The sequence below is a fragment of the Neofelis nebulosa genome, chromosome 8 (genome assembly GCF_028018385.1).
Source record: "Neofelis nebulosa isolate mNeoNeb1 chromosome 8, mNeoNeb1.pri, whole genome shotgun sequence".
NCBI classification, from domain to species: Eukaryota; Metazoa; Chordata; class Mammalia; order Carnivora; family Felidae; genus Neofelis; species Neofelis nebulosa.
The window spans coordinates 87,582,549-87,599,979 of NC_080789.1; the positions used below are offsets into that span (position 1 = coordinate 87,582,549).

At 46.3% G+C, this 17,431-nt stretch overlaps 1 protein-coding gene and 1 pseudogene across 1 annotated transcript in view; one reads left to right on the top strand and one right to left on the bottom strand.

Annotated features, from left to right (window-relative positions):
- Positions 1-2,625: 2,625 nt before the first annotated feature.
- The window catches only part of LOC131519889 (cationic amino acid transporter 3-like), a 184,947-nt gene continuing 170,141 nt past the window's right edge, over positions 2,626-17,431 (top strand). Inside the window, exon 1 of the mRNA XM_058743444.1 lies at positions 2,626-3,428. The gene's annotated coding sequence lies outside the window, so the exon portion shown is untranslated. The remainder of the gene's footprint in view (positions 3,429-17,431) is intronic.
- LOC131483869 (myc-associated zinc finger protein-like) lies at positions 8,407-11,248 on the bottom strand (annotated as a pseudogene).

The window sequence follows — 17,431 nt, forward strand, 5'->3', positions numbered from 1 at the left end:
TGTGTGTGTGTGTGTGTGTGTGTGTGTGTGTGCGTGTATACAAATCAGAAAGGAGTTCAATGAATCATCAGGAACTGGCTGCCTTCCACTCTCAGCCATGGTTGGTGTGTTTGTACCAAACCCTGATATTTATTTTTTGTTGCCTCTCAAGGGAACATAAATGACTTTTATTTCTGGGAAGTTTATGGCTAAGATGCTGGGCTACTTGGAGGAGTCCCTATAAATCTTCTACAACCAGAAGAGGTTTGCATAGAAGGAGAAACAGTGACCACAATGCAATCCCCTCCTGTTTCTTACTTTCTAGCCTAATATACAGACTCCCTTGTATGTACACCACACACCTAACCACCTCTCCTCTCCTAGAACACCCTCATGGAAGGTACTAAGAGAAGCCATTTAATTTGCTTCTAAGTGGAACTCTCTGTTTGAGCCATCCCAGAAAGAGGAGAATGGAAAATTATGTTAATTAAGGAATCAAGAGTTGAGATTGTGAAAAACTGGTCATTTGTGCAACTAATTTTATAAAAAAGCAATGAGGTTTGACAGAAGCAAGGTTGGTAATAGGAACTGAATGTCTGCGTTTACATCTTTAGAAAAGCTGAAGCAAAGTTCCTGGAAATAGGAGGTGGGATGACCTGTGGTTTGAAAGCAGACACAGTCATGATAGGGATAAAAAAAAGGGCATGGGGATAAGTTATGTTGTGGGTGATTAGGATCAGACTGCAGATCTATATGGGGTGAATAAGGTAGGTCTTGTTATTAACGTGCTATTACACCAAATGTGGGGAAGGGAGCAACTACTTGGTTATCTGGGGTAAAGGTGGTGCAGTTATAGGGGACAGCAAGTACTAAGACCCTGAGGTAGAGTCTTGCCTGGTATTTTAGGAAGTCAGAATGGTTAGGAGACCAGTGGCTAGAGAATGATGAGTGGGAAGACAGAGAAACAGAGGCTGAGAGGTAGCTGGGTCAGTGACCAATACTGTGGGACTTTGTAGGCCATTGTAAATGCGAACTTTGGCTTCTACACTGAATCAAAAGGAAACCGGGGCGCCTGGGTGGCGCAGTCGGTTAAGCGTCCGACTTCAGCCAGGTCACGATCTCGCGGTCCGTGAGTTCGAGCCCCGCGTCAGGCTCTGGGCTGATGGCTCGGAGCCTGGAGCCTGTTTCCGATTCTGTGTCTCCCTTTCTCTCTGCCCCTGCCCCGTTCATGCTTTGTCTCTCTCTGTCCCAAAAATAAATAAAAAATGTTGAAAAAAAAATTAAAAAAAAAAAAGGAAACCAGTGGATTTCCACCAGCAGTGCAAAAGAGATCCAGCAATGGCACTACTAGGTATTTATCCAAGGGATACAGGTATGCTGTTTCAAAGGGACATATGCACCCCAATGTTTATAGCAGCACTATCAACAATAGCCAAATTATGGAAAGAGCCCAAATGTCCATTGATGTATGAATGGATAAAGAAGATGTGGTATATATATGTATAATGGAGTATTACTTGGCAATCAAAAATAATGAAATCTTGCCATTTTCAACTACGTGGATGAAACTAGAAGGTATTAAGCTAAGCAAAATTAGACAGTCAGAGAAAGAGAAATATCATATGACTTCACTCATATGAGGACTTTATGACACAGAACAGTTGAACATAAGGTAAGGGAAGGAAAAATAATATAAAAACAGGGAGGGGGACAAAACATAAGAAACTCTTAAATATGGAGAACAAACAGAGGGTTGCTGGAGGGGTTGTGGGAGGGGGAAAGGGCTAAATGGGTAAGGGGCATTAAGGAATCTACTTCTGAAATCACTGTTGCACTGTAGGCTAACTAGAATGTAAGTTAAAAAATATTAATTAATTAATTAAAAAAAGGAAACCAGTGGAAGGTTTTGAGCAGAGGAATGACATGACATTTTTAACAGATATATGTGTGTAGCTTTGACAAATATGCAGCATATTTTGGCTGTTTTAAAAATGTACATAAATAGCATTGTGTTATACCCCTCATCTTGCTTTTGTTTTTCCTCCCTAATATTGTTTGTGAGATCTACCCAAGTTGCTTTCTATAAATCTGCTGTATTATTTCTGGCTGCTGTGTAATATTTCACTGTGTACATACAACACATTTTACTTATATATGCCTCTAGTAACAGATGCTGGCCTAGCTTCCAACTTCCTCCCACCACAAACAGTCCTGTAATGAACATACTCATATGGGCCTCCTTATGGACTAAGGAGAGAGTTTCCTTAGGGTGTTTACCTCAGAGAGGGATTGTGGGCTGAGAGGGTGTGTGCATTCTTAATTCCACTAAGACTGTGCTTCAGGATGGTGGTCCCAGTTACACTTCCACCAGGAGTGCATGATAGTTTGTTTGTATCTTATCAAATTCTTATGTTAATCCAGTAAGGGAAGTCAGGTAAGGTTCCTTGTAGATGAGGAAACTGAGGCTTAGAGAGATTAAGCAAATAACCCTGTTTATACAGTCAAGTGAAAAAGTCAGGGATGTGGGTGCCTGATAGGGCACAGCACTACCAGGCACAGAAGGACACATACACAATGGCTCATGACATCCTTCTCCCCTCCCCTTCTCCAATCCCTGTGGTCCTGCCTTCATCACTTCCAAAATCCTGCTAGGATTTGGGGGGGTGGGGTGGGTATGCTTACTGGGACCTTGGAGCAAATGACCAGACAATTGTTCCTTTTGCCTTGGAAGGGCCTGTGAGTGTGTGTGTGTGTGTGTGTGTGTGTGTGTGTGTTGTCCCTGCTTCAATCCTTCCCCAATCCCACCACCCTGTCCACCCACCCCTGCCCTCTTTGAGGCTGACTCTTACTCCCTCACTGAGCACTGCCTCTAACCCTGGGTTCCTCTGTTTGCCTCAATCCCACATCTGTTCCACAGGGTATCTCCCTCCTTCCTGCTTTTTGTCCTTTTGCCTGGACTTTATCTTTCCTCCCCATGTAACCGCTATTGCTCCCTCCCTGATCCCCTGGACCTATAGCCCTGTTCCTCAGCATCATAGCATTTCTGCTCTGTCTACACAGGCCTCCCACTGCATTTCTTCCTTCTGCCCTCCCTTGCTCTGTCCCAGGCAGCTGCCACCTCCCATTTCCTGTCTAGGCCTTCTGTCTGTTTCTGCCTGGGTTATTTTTCAGACTGACCCTTCTCTAGGTGGGTTTTGGGTGTGGTTGCTGAGCTTCCAACCCCCTTCCATGGGGGCCTTTCTGGCCCCTCCAGAGTTCCAGTTTGGCCTGTTTCCTTCTCCCCCTTCCTGTTGTGAAGCTGCAGCCATTGCCTCTGGCTCCCAGTCTCTGCCAGGATTCTCCTGGTTGTGTGGGGCAGTGGTGAAGCAGGAGGTCTTGGGCTGAGCTGGAATCCCAGCCCTGTTCCTCTCCATGTAGCCTCTTCACCTGGACTCACTCACGTGTAAACGGTAAGAAATAATTGCAGGGGCTGCAGGGAATAATTCATGGGACTGTAGTAAGAATTAGCACTGTGGTAAGGGCACATAGTACGCTGTCAATGCATAATAGCTTTTATTTGCCCTTCCTCAATGTGCTTCCCCGTCTCCTTAGGCTGGAGTCCAGAAAAATGCTTAGAAAAGAGAAGAACCAAAGTAATAGATAGTATAAGCCAAAACCAATTGAATATCAGGAATTTCATATGATTCAGCCTAATAAGTGCTCTAAGCTCTGAACACAGGAAATGCTTGTGAGTGTGGACAAGGAGGGAGGATAAGAATGGGACTGAAACACAGAACACAGGAAACAATGTGAATTGTACCCTGAATAGAGCAAATTCAAACCTAGGAGAATGGAGGTTGCCCAAATTCCAGCCTGCATTCATCGTGCGGTGGCAGGACTGGCTGCCCTCTGTCCCTGCAGTCATGGGCCTGTGTCTTCTGGGGCTGCAGAGGGTCTGGGAGTCCAGCTCCTGAAACACTCTCACCTCCATATAGGACCTGGACTCCTAGAGTTTCACATACACATTCTCTTCTCCCATCTGTGGATGTCAGGTGTGTATGCGCATGTGTGTGTGTGCATGTACACACACACAGGTGCCCTGGGATCTCTAAAGGAAAGCACTGCCCCACTAGAGATGGATTCCCTCCAGTTGTCTGCTTCCCTGACACTACACCTCTCAGGCCAGTGTAGGCTCAGATGATGACCCTGCTTGGGTTTCTTAGTTCCCTCTTTCTCCAAGGGAGCAGAATCAGTGAGTCACACACTCTACCCTCTATGTGTGCTGGGCACACAGGGTAGACCCAGAGGAAGGAGCAGGGGCCCTGTCCTGCAAGAGCTCCTGGCAGCTGGTGAGATGAGGCTGAGACCTAACACAGGAAGGTACAGCATTCTGGGTGCTCTTTTTCAAATTTTTGTGAGATGAGTTGGTCAAGGGCAACTGGACAGGCTCCATGACTTAGATGATGGATGATGCAAAGGAGGGAAGATAGAGGAAAGCCCAGAAGTCTAGAAGGTGCCCTAGGAGATAAGTAGAACGATACTCATTTAGTTAGCAAGGAGCAGGAAAATGGAGAGGAGAGAGTCAGATAAGTCAGAGCTCTCAGTAAGTGCATAATGTTGGAGTAGGAAATCTGATTGCCTACTGAGGCAGAATTGTGTAGGTGTGCATGTGTGCATGTTGGGAAATGTGCGTTAGGGAGGCAGAAGTATGGAGGAAGCTGTGACTGCCCAAGAGAGGGTCAGGGAACTTGGGCTGAAATGACCTGGAGAGCTACCTCTCCAAGGGTGGGATGTGATGGTGTGGCAGTGGTGCTAGACATTTGGGGGCAGCAATGCAAAATGTGCCATGGTTGAAGCTCCACAGTGACCCTGGCCTGGGTGGACAAGAAGGCTGACTCTGTGCCCTGAGGTGACTTCATATGCTGTGCGGATGACTGAGCCTGGACTGCATAGGCTAGTGATCCATGGCTGGTGGGGAGACAGCTGCCAGGGCCTAGACAGGTGGGGAAGAGGCCCGTGGGGTCAGGAGACCAAAAGAGGGAGAGGGAGACAGGGATAGGTGTGGGGAAGGTAATGGGAAGACTGAAGGCTTTGGCAACGTTAACTTGACTATCCCCTTCACCCACTGTTTCCATGGCTTGAGTTCTATGTTTTAAAGCTCACAGATCTTCGATCAATGGTCTGGTTTAGTCTTTCATCTTCAGAGGGTAAGGTGTGACTTCCCCACTTCCCAGATAAGGCCTAAATTTGACAATGCTCTCCTGGTCAGAACATGCTGAGAAGGGCCTCAGGAGGCAGGTCTTTTGCCCTCTGGGGAGTAACTTCTCCCTCACACAACAGGCCCCAAGCCTGGCTGCTTCCCAGGGCAGAACCTGTAGGAGAGGGCACCACAGTGCAGTCATTTGATTCTTTGCTCCTCCCTTGCCAGCTCTGTGACTTGAGGCAAGTTACTTAACCTCTCTGTGTCTTAGTTTCATCATCTATAAAATAGTAGCACTGATACCTGCTCTGTAGCTTGTTATAGAGGATGAATTTTTTTGCATAAATGAAATTTATTCAAAAGAACTGTGTACAGTTGTAATGATTTCTAGGATTGGATTCAGTGTGCTTCATAAAAGATGTGTGTCCATGGGGGAGAGATGGATAAAGGGTAGGAGTTGGAGAAGAAATGTAAGTATGCAGTTCATGATTTAATTACATGGAAGCCCTGAACATCCCGAACTTTATCAAACTTCTTTATCAAGCTAAGCATCCATGTGAATGGGATGGACCTGCTGGGTTTTCTCCCTGGTCAACTCTGCAGGACTTTTCTAGAAGGTTCCCTCTCTACCTTCCCTCCTGCTGCTTAGGAGACTCATTGGGCTTTAGCTATAACCAGACTTCTGGTCTCTGGGACCTTCAAATGTGGCTGGCAGGGAACAAGACTGAGAGAACAACTCCCCTTTAGATTGCTTGAGTTAAGGTTCTTAGGGTCTCCCCTGGCCCTGAGAGGAGCTGGGGGAGCTAGTCTTTGCAGAGCCCCAGGAAAGTCTGGGAAAAATACTGTCTTCACATACTTAGCTGGTTGCTTCTTTACTGTTCCCTGAAAACCTAGATTCAAGCATGTACACTGGCCTCAGTGTCTCTATTTCTTTAAAAAAATTTTTTTAATGTTTATTTATTTTGGAAAGAGACAGACACAGAGTATGAACAGGGGAGGGGAAGAGAGAAAGGGATACAGAATCCAGAGCAGCCTCAAGGCTCTGAGCAAGCTGTCAGCACAGAGCCTGACTCGGGGCTCAAACTCACAAACTGCAAGATCATGACCTGAGCCGAAGTTGGATGCTTAACCAACTGAGCCACCCAGGTGCCCCTCAGTGTCTCTATTTCTGCCTTGTTTCTTCTTTTGGGAATTTCATATGTATATTTGTGGAGGCCTTATAGTGAAGAGCTGCTTGGAGGCTTCATTGTGACTGAAAAGAAGGTGTCTGCATGCTTGATCCCAAATTAATGGACAATCACTAGTATGTTATTTTGCTTATTCTTTGCATGTTGCTTGTTTAGCTCTCAATGCAGACATAGTCCCTGTCCTTACCCTCTCCTCCCTCTTCTCCATGTGATCCCTAACCAGTTGGTCCCCAGCACTTTCCCCAGAGCTTATTAGCTTCCCTTGCCCACCAGCCTCTGTTTCTGCTTCTCCTTGGCCTCAAATCCCCTTTCCTCTGGTTATGATTGGCTGCATTAACTCTGAAATATGTAGGCCTGAGTTCAGGTGTCTTTTGAATGCAGGATTTTGGAGAAAGGGGAAGAGAGGCAGTATTCATATCCATGTAGGGTCTCTGGGATCTGGGGTTTGCACTAAGAAAGAGCATGGGGCAGCTATGGCAATAGCTTCACAGAAAGAAGATGTACTTTCTGGGCACATCCACCACCTGGTAGCACCTGAGAGGAGACTGGGCTCAGCAGGGACCAGGTGAGATGGAAGAAGATCCTAAATGTATATCCTTCTCCCTGACCTGGAACCCTCTCCTGCTCCACACTTACCTCCTTCTCTCTCTCTTACTCCCCCCCCCACCCTGCTCCCCTGTCTTTACCTCCTTCACCTTCATCTCTGTCAAGCAGATCTGTCTGTCTGTGGGTCTGTTTGTCTCTCTGACTGCAAGTACTTTGTTGTCTCTGATTTTCTGGCCCTGAGTCCGCCCTCAGCTCTTCCTTCTGGCTGTCTCCCTCCCTACTTCCCTCCCTCAGTCTCTGAGGGTCTCTTTTCCCATCACATCTTTGTGAGTTTCATCCTGTGTGCCTTTTAATTTCTCCTCACACATCTCCTCCCATATGTCTCCTTTTGCTGCCTCGCCATCCCTGTTCCTTCTCTTGTCCTCCCTTCCATCTCTCTTCCTTGCTTCTCTTATCTCTGTCTCTTCCAGTCTCTTCCCCTGCCTCTGACTCCGCCCCTGCCTCCTCACCTCTTCCCTTCTCCCACCCCTCAAGTTTCAGACACTTCATGTGAAATCACCTGGATGGGCTCCACCTTCCAGGTCTCCACACTCTGTCCCCTCCTCCAGGAGAGACGTATGTCCCCTAACTCTGTATCCTCTGATTCCCCCAACCCTCACAGTCTTGGTCACTTATTTTCCTTTCTTCTTCTTTTTTTTTTAACTTAAAATGTTGTAATAGGCTCTGTACAAAAGGAGGGAGTGAAAGGTGGGGAACATGCAGGGTACACAATAACACAATGACATGGCAGGGCCACAGCTTCTGTCCTGTGGGAGGGGTATGAGAAGAAAGGGCCATGGCTGGAGCTGGGGAGCAAGAGGGATGGGGAGTCTGTAGCTGTATCCCTCTACTTCCAGGAAGCATCTATAGTTCCTGGGTCTTTCCCAGTTTACTCCGTAGCCTACAATTCTGTATCTTGTCCTGCCTCTGGCCCTAGTGCTCCTTCTTTTGCTCCCCCTGACTTTATTTACCCTGATAGTTATTCTAGTATAATGATGTTTAGGTCCTGACCCAAACAACCCCATCTTATGAAGGTACTACCTTTGCATCCCTGCTTTTGCCCCTTTTCCAGTCTCACATTTTCCTGTCTCTGGGACAGAACCTTGATTCTCCTCCTTCCTCTCTTCCCTCCCCCTGAAAAATATAAGTACTAACTCCCCAGGGAGAGGCAGCACACAGTAGTGGGAGTAGAAGGGGAAGAGTAGGGACCATCAAGGAGAAGGTCACACATCCCTCAAAGGGCAGAGCAGGGGGAAGGTATGGGGAGGAGGGGAGTGAGGACAGTGGTCACTCCTGTCCTCCACCACCCCTGCCCACTGTCCTGGGGACTTCAACACAACTGAGGGGGCAGGTGTGTGTGGGGTCAGGTATGATAGGGAGGAGAGAGGAGCAGGAGAGACAAATAAAAACCTAGGAAAATTCCCCTAAGGACGATCTCTTTCTCCTTTCCTTCTGGAGTCTCTTTGGTTGGTGGAGGAAGAGAGACGAGGCAGTGGGAAGAGAGAGGGGAGGAGGAGATGATTCCAAGGGACTTTCCTTCACTTTCCTATCCCTGCCTCCAAATGGTAGCTCACCAGGGCTGGGAAGGAAGTTCTGAGAGCAAGGGTGCCCTCTTTGGCTGAGAGGGAGCCCCCAGCTGGGGAAAGGTGTGCCACCACCATCCTCACTGCTGCCCTAGGACAGACCTCACCAGTACCGTGGTTGCATACCTCACAGACATGGTGAGAGTCCTGGCAGTGCACCTTCTTGTGGGCCGAAATAGAAGCTGAGCTCAACATCTTACCACGCATGACATGGCACCTTCTTCTCGAGTGGCACTGTGTGCGTCCACAGTGGATCCTTTGGGCAAAAGCTGCCTCACGTGGGCCACATGTGAAGGGTAGTCTGTGGAAGGCACTTGTGGGACATGACTGTTGAGATGATTCTGAGGAAGAAGCTTTCCCACAGTGGAAGAAGCTCTCCCTCCACAAGCTACAGGGCTTGTGCATTCTGCCGTCCTGTTCTATAGCTTGTGTGCACATGGTGGCTCCTGTGGTCCTTGCACTTGCAGCGCTGTTGGCACTTGGACATGGGTAAGCCTCCTCGTCTGAAGCCACAGCTAGTCTATGCTCAGGTGGGAGACGTCGCAGGGGTCTTGCAAAGCAAATCACAGGCGTGCTTCTCCTGGATGCACTTTCCAGAGGCAGTCCTGGTCACCCTTGGCTCCCGTGGCTCCTGAGGCTCCTGTGGCTTCTCTGCCTCCAGCATCCACATCTCCCCCTCCCCGACCAGCTCTGCTCAGCTAGGGATGCTCAGGAGGCTAGGGGACCATGGTGGGTGATAGGGTTTTGGAATGGTGGGAGTCTGGAGATCACGGCCAAGAAAGATTTTTGAGACATCTTTGGTGCAAAAGAGGTGATATTATTAAAGCACAGGGACAGGACCCCAGGGCAGAAAGAGCTGCCCTGGAAACATGAGGAGAGACTGATTATATACTTGGGAGTTGGGGGAGGTAAAGTCAAGGAAGTTTCCAAAGGAAATTTGATATGCTAAAGAAGACTCACAGGATACTGGAGGCCTAGCTATTGTCAAGCTAAAGTTCCTTTTCCCTTAGCAAAGCATTAACATTAAGACAGTAGGGAGTTCCTGGAGAAATGTTACACTCTGTCTGCCTCAAGTATTTGCCAATGGGCTGCAGGTTATAAGGAAATTTAATTTTATCAGTCATTTTCTTCTGCCTTTGTTTTCCATATCAGTGGGTATCTCCATAGTACCTGAGGTGACCTGGCCTGTCTTGACTCCCATGTGGATGATCTTGTGCCTTGCGGTTGTACCCATCCAGAACTCCTTGGCACAAGGGCACACATGTAGGGCCCCTTGCTCTTTGTCTCTTCCCAGGCAGGTGTGACCCGGGCTACAGCAATCATCCAGGTAGGGGCTATGAAAGCAGTGGTTTGGCTGTGGCAATGGTGGCGGCAGAGACAAGACTGTGGCCTGGGTAGTGGGCAGAGATCCTGGTTGGGGCGGCGGGGTTGGAGCCTCTGTGTCCAATATGGAAATGGCGGTTAAACTAGGGCTCAGCAGCAAGGGTAGTAGTGGTGGGGGCAGAATCTTGGGCAACAGCAGGAAGCCAGAGCACGTCCACTTGGAGGGGTTTGGCCTGTGGGCTGTGGCCTGGCTGCAGCCCTTGTCGTGCCCTGGAATGGACTCTGGTAGCAGCTCTGAGAGGCAAAGAAGGGGGACTAGAGCTCAGTCCTAAGTTGCAGGGTATTCTGGGCAAGACCCTTTAGTGGGTGGAAGGAGATCATGAGGCCGCCCACCAGGGAAGTCCAGGCCCTACCAGGGAAGCAGGGGTGAGCAGCATGCTAGGGAATACAGGGAACATGGCCTCAGCCACTGAGGGGCTCCATGGGGCTCAGTGGGTTCCAGGGGTGCAAGCCCTACAGGGTCTAGGCCCTGGATGCCAACCCTGGCTTGTTAGGCTGGGTCAAAGCATGGCCTTAAGTCCCCCAGGCTGTTTCAGGATGCCTGCTGGCCTATGGGAGGTAGGAATGGAGGACACCTGGGCCAGGTTTTTCATTACCTGAGCTGGTATTTCCCCAGCCCCCCACCCTCTATCTAGCAGGTAGTGAATAGCACAGGGAGAAAGGGGAAGGATTGTTCCTGGGACCCGATACAAGGATAGACGGACTCTCCCCCGCACCTGCCTTTCTTTCCCTCAAGCAGATGCACATCTGGGAAAAATCTCAGCTTGAGGCAAGGGAAGAGAGCCTAGGACTGTTGGAACAGATGCATATGAAACCCCCAGATGTCCCTACCCTACAGTTCTGTCCTGACAGCCATCTTTCCAATTCCTGCCTGCCTCCTTTGCCTATAGGAATTTTGGCTCTGTAGTCCTTTCTGGGCCACTCATCCACCACCCAGCATAGCACCTGGAGCAAAAGAGGTGCTCAATTAGTGCCCTTGGTCCATGCCTACTGGAGAAGTGTTAGGGCAAGGTCAATGTGATTTTTAGGTTTTCCTTCTTTAGAGGTTCTTCCTGACATCTGGAGCAATTCTTTCTGCTCAGAGTTCAGTGTTCTGTGTGAGTATAGTTAGTATAGACTCTCCCTATTAAGTATCTGCCACTACCCTTCTCTTCCCTCCCTCCACCTCCACCCCAGTCTTTAAGGAACCTAATGTAGGGTCTACAGGAATCTCAGCACTATCAAGAGATGGCAGTGATGCCCCTTTTCCTTGACACTGATGGTTTCTTGGGCCCATGAATTGTCCTCAGTCTCTGAGTGGGCCCCACCTTCTGCATATCTGAGAGGTCTTGCTTCTCTTTGAAGATTAACATTCTGGGAAGGAGGAGGTACCTTCCTTTGGTCACTGTTCCAGGGTCTTGGAAGCTTTATGTGTTGAATGTCTAGAGAATAAAACTCTCCAGGCAGGGACTATATCTTTTTTTTTACTTCCTCAGCACAATGCTCAATGGGTATTCAGTTAGAATATGCAATGGACATTGAGTGACTATCAGGAAATACCTTGTGGTGAAGCTTTAGTGAGTTCCCTTTTAGTTTTATTTCTGTAGTGAAGGGAAACAGGAATGAGGGGGCGGTGATGGATGATGCTGGTAGAGGAAACTAAAAGGAGATTCTGGAAGAGGTTGTGGGCAGGAGGTGCTTCTATCCTTGATGAAAGGGCAGCTGAGTGGGCTATTTAACTGGATCTGGGACTGGCCTCCAAATCACTACAGGCTGGGCTCCACCTGGCTCCCCATGCTCTTCTCCTGAAAACCAGGACCTCCTCCATACTTAAGACCCTGGAAAGCTTGTTTACCTCTAAGTTCACATCTTGCTGCCACAAAGCCTTCAACAAAATTCCATTTAAGCATTCAGTCCACCTCCTCACCCAGACAGGGCCCTACTAGTCTTCCATTGCCCAGCTCCAGCTTTCCTCCAGGATTCTGCCTAATCCACTTCCTTCACCCTTTCCCACTCTTCCCATAAGCCCTGCTTCCAGACACCTCAGCCTCATGATGGCCCCACCTCCTAAGGGTCCTGCCTCCTAGGGCCCCTTCTTTAAAAAAAAAGTTTTTTTAAATGTTTATTTATTTTTTAGAGACAGAGCATAGGCGGGGGAGGAACAGAGAGAGAGGAAGACACAGAATCCAAAGCAGGGGCTTGTCAGCACAGAGCCTGACATGGGGCTTGAACCCATGAACCATGAGATCATGACCTGAGCCGAAGTTGGACACTTAACTGACTGAGCCACCCAAGTGCCCTTCTCAGGGCCCCTTCTAAGCTCCACTCCAAGTCCTGACTGCTTGGCCAAGCTCCTTCCCTCTCCTGGGTTTGACTTGTACTTCCTTTTCAGGTCTTTCTCCTCTGAGATGGGAAAAGCCCATGGGTAAGTGATTTCTCCTGTTTATAGAGTTGGTCAGAAAACAGAGACAGAGTCAGAGACGATGAAGGCTGGGCTTGGAGTGCTTCTGGCTTTCAAGCCATGTGAGGTTTGAGCAGAAAGTATTTCATGGTGCCAGAGGTCTGTGGATTGGGGCGGGTAGGCCAGAGGCCTTGTGAGTTTCAGAAGGGCAGAGAGGTTTGCTGGGTCAGAATGGTTTGGAGGCCTACACTCTGTTCTCCAGACCAGAAAGGTTCTCTGCTCTGCTAAGGAAAATATGAATTAGGGGAGGTTATTCCTTGGCACTTCTCCCCCAGAGTCCTTCCCAACTCTTTGCCCTGCCCTCCTCCCTGGCCTTCTTTTCTGCCCTGGTGCAAAATTTGCTTTTGAAATCTGTCTTTCCCACAGGCCCCAGCACATCATATGCTTAGACCTATTCTTTGAAGAATCTTCCACCTGGCTCTGCTGCCTCCTTCATGTTTTGCCACACTTTCTCATTAGAGATTCTGAAAGACTCTGTATCATATCTTCTTAGGGAGGACATTGGTTTGTGTGGACTTTGCAGAACAGCAGGTCCAGTTTGATAAATTCTAGTGGTCCACTATAACCATGATGATTTGATGGGCTTCTTCCTCCATGCTCAAAGACCTAGATATCTATATTTATAGCTGCTGAGGGTATCTCCCTGCTTTCCTTTTCTAATTTTAAAAAGCTGTGGTGGGGATTGATTACAGACCAGGAAAAGCTGTAGGAGGAAAGATTACCAAGTTCTCCTGGGGTGTAGCTGCCCAGTGGTCTTTAAAACACTTAAGGAAATTTTTGTCTGAGGTCCCAAGTATATTTTAAATCAGCCAGTGCTAAATAAACCTTGAAACTTGATGGCTTTGTTCATTCTCTTGGAATCTATCAGTTTTATGTACATGATAGGCATATTCATTGACCAAAAAAGGCTTGGAGGAGAAGCTTGAAATAGGACTGGCTTCCTGGGTCTTCAAGAGGCAGTTTGCTGTTATGGCAAAACTCTTCAACTTATTTTATTAAAACTCTTTGCCACTCTTTAATTTTGAAGGCCCTTGGAGTTTAAATTGTCCTTCCCACTCCCCCACTCCCTACAACCATCTACACAGTGGGCAGTGCCACAACACCAGAAGCCCAGACAACACTTATCCATGCAAGACACCTACTTTATTGATTGTGTGTGGCAAATGTGTATTTCTACATTGTCTTTCTTGTTCCCTCAAGCAGTTCTGGGGCAACGTCTCTCCATTTCCAGTTGATAGGTATTATGTGCTTCCAGAAGACAGATTCATTTTAACTTTAGTTTAAGCAAAATCTTGTGGAAAGGGCAATTTCTTTCACCAAGTATATTCCAAATTGATAAATATGATTTTTGGATTATATTCTTTTGTTTTATCTTCATCCCTTTTTTCTTTTATTGTCACAGAAAGCACAAAGCAGAGTGGGAGTAAGAAAGAACTAGGGAAGAGGGACAAAGAGTGTCCTTGAATGTGATGTCAGAGGTTCTTTGTTGTAGATATGCTGCCTGCTCTGGGGTGAGGCAGATAGGTCTTGGTGAAGTCATATCAATCAATATTTGGGTAAGAACTCAGGACTTTGAGTCCTGACACAACTTTCATATGGCTTTGTTGATCTGGTGTCTTTCCTACCACAAAACAAAACAAAACAAAACAAAACAAAACAAAACAAATGAACTTTCCAAGGGAGATGGTGAGGATGTGGGATACCTGACTCTGAGAGGAACCAAACACTGGTGAGAGAGGACAGAGAAAATAATCACATGGGAAGACAGAAGGACATATTTAAAGATATGAAGTAAGATAAGCAGATAGTTGGCCTTCCCAAGCCACCTTGTGTGCAGTGTATTATTGAGGCTGTATATTGGGAGGAAGTACATGGAAAAAGAAGCCATGGATTCTGACAAGTCACAATTGCTTGTCTAAAAATGGAAACAGGTGGGGGTGCCTGGGTGGCTCAGTGGTTAAGTGCCCAACTTTTGATTTCAGCTCAGGTCATGATATGACAGTATGTGGGTTTGAACCCCTCATTGGACTCTGTGCTGACAGCAGAGTCTGCTTGGCATTGTGTCTCTTCTGTCTGCCTCTCCCCTGCTGGCTCTCTCTATTACTCTCTCAAAATAAATAAATAAACATTAAATAAAATAAAAATGGAGACAGGATACAGTGTTCGGTGGGACCACCGGATGGATTTCTAGATTCTGCTGAGAAGGAAAGGAAGGATTTGGAGGAAAAAACCAAAGCCGTTTAGCAAGGCTTCTTGAAAATGAGTTTGGATCAGTGCTCATTGTAGAACAAAGCCCATCCTACATTATAATCGTAGTATGGAAACTAAGGTGGACTGCACTTGATCTTAGCCAAAAGGCCGAGAACAGATAAACTAAGGTGGACTGGCAGATGGGTTTCCTTCTGCTGCTTTCTTCTGATGACTTTTATTAGGTGTTCTATGTTGACATGGTTGGGGGTTGAGAAATGGGGAATAGAGATTCACACAGGGAAGTAGAGAAAAAGTTGATTTTCACTGTTGAAATCAGTGTATCACATCACTTTCTTATCTCTTATTGGCACACCCTTCCAGGCTTTTCCCAGCTCTGTTTCCAATTCCCGTTTGGAAAATCTAATTCTGATTCTTCCTGGTGTTCATCTATTTTCTGAAGACCTCTAGAAAAAGAATATGAGGCTTTTCTGATTTCTCAAGTTAATCATCTTGTTTTGATGTGATAGAAATGTTTAGAATTTCCAAAACTGGATTCTGACTGAAACTAAGCTTGTGTCATATCATGAATGAGGAATGTAGCATTTAGTTCTGTCTTCTTTGCAGTTATCCCAGAGGGACTAAGAAAGGCCACATTGTTCAAAACCATCCTAGAATCATTCTAGATAATATGGAGTCTATACAGCCTCTGGAGAAGCTCTGGCTATTGGATTGCTTACCCACATAATGGCACAATGATACTTGTGTGGTGTGTGCACATAGCAGGGATCCAATAGGTTTTTTTTGGAAGGAAGCAAAAATATTTTGTTCTACATATACATAGATTCTGCTCTACATTTGTGTGGATGGATTTTGTCTACATATAGTTGATCTAGCTTGTGTTAGCCTGTATATGAATGTGTTTCATTGATGTGGAATTCAGCCTTTTCCAGGCTGAGATGGGATGTGAGAGGTGCAGTGCTGGGGGTTGTTGGTTAGGTAGGTGAGTTGGATGATGTGGCTGTATTTCCTCTTGGCCTAATGAGCAGACAGTTTGGGACCTGCCATGCCTTCAAGTTCAAGTCTTGGTTGCACCTAGAAATATTTACTTGCAGAATTCGAGTTTCTAGCCTCACTGAGAGAACATGAAGCAGGTTTTACCCTGAATAGTTTTTTTGTTTGTTTGTTTGTTTTTATTTTTAGAAAGGGAAACAAAGGCTTCTTCCAGGTCACATGTAAATAGAATACAGTACAAAGTAAGACCACAGGTAGGAGGATGCCTGGTAAATGATCCATTTGGTGAGGTTGTTCTCAGAAGACTCCTGGGAGATAAGTTTGGATATTTGTTTTCTAGTATGAGCTGAATTTGGTTACTTCAGATTTCTTTCCAACCATCAGGGAAACTATCTGACCTTTCTTCTCTTTCCCCAGGGGAGAAGTCACACATTTATTACTACTGCAATGGTTTCTCTCTTCTTTCCTATCCTTTTTTTTAAATGTTTGTTTGCTTGTTTGTTTATTTAAATACAATTTATTGTCAACTTAGTTAACATACAGTATATACAGTGTGCTTTTGGTTTTGGGGGTAGATTCCCATGATTCATCGCTTACATACAACGCCCAGTGCTCATCCCAACAAGTGCCCCCCTCAATGCCCATCACCCATTTTCCTCTCTCTCCTGCCACCCACCCCCTCCCATCAACCCTCAGTTTGTTCTCTGTATTTAGAGTCTCTTATGATTTGCCTCCCTCCCTCTCTGTGGGTAATTATTTTTTTCCCCTGCCCTTCCCCCATGATCTTCTGTTAAGTTTCTTAAGTTCCACATATGAGTGAAAACATATGATATCTTTCTCTGACCGACTTATTTCAGTTAGCATAATATCCTCCAGTTCCATCCACATGGCCACCAATGGCAGGATTTCATTGTTTCTCACTGCCAAGTAGTATTCAATAGTGTATATAAACCAAATCTTCTTTATCCATTCATCAGTTGATGGACATTTAGGCTCCTCCCATTTGGCTATTGTTGAAAGTGCTGGTGTAAACATTGGGGTACATGTGCCCCTATGAATAAGCACTCCTGTATCTTTGGATAAATTCCTAGTAGTGCTACTGCTGGGTCATAGGGTAGTTCTATTTTTAATTTTTTGAGGAACTTCTACACTGCTTTCCAGAGTGGGTGCACCAGTTTGCATTCCCACCAACAGTGAGAGAGGGTTCCCATTTCTCCAAATCCTCGCCAGCATCTGTTGTTTCCTGAGTTGTTAATTTTAGCCTCTCTGACTGGTGTGAGGTGGTATCTCATTGTGGTTTTCATTTGTTTTTCCCTGATGATGAGTAGTGTCGAGTATCTTTTCATGTGTCTGTTGGCCATCTGGATGTCTTCTTTGGAAAAGTATCTATTCATGTCTTCTACCAATTTCTTCACTGAATTATTTGTTTTTTGGGTGTTGAGTTTGGTAATTCTTTATAGATTTTGGGTATTAACCCTTTATCTGATATGTCACTTGAGAATATCTTTTCCCATCTCGTTGTTTGCCTTTTAGTTTTATTGATTGTTTTCTTTGCTGTGCAGAAGCTTTTTATCTTGATGAGGTCCCAATAGTTCATTTTTGTTTTAGTTTCCCTTGCCTTTGGAGATGTGCCAAGCAAGAATTTGCTGTGGCTGAGGTCAAAGAGGTTGTTGCCTGTTTTCTCCTCCAGGATTTTGATGGTTTCCTGTCTCACATTTAGGTCTTTCATCCATTTTGAATTTATTTTTGTGTATAGTGTAAGAAAGTAGTCCAGTTACATTCTTCTGCATGCTGCTGTCCAGTCTCTCAGCACCATTTGCTAAAGAGGCTGTCTTTTTTTCCATTGGATACTCTTTCCTGCTTTGTCAAAGATTAGTTGGCCATACATTTTTGG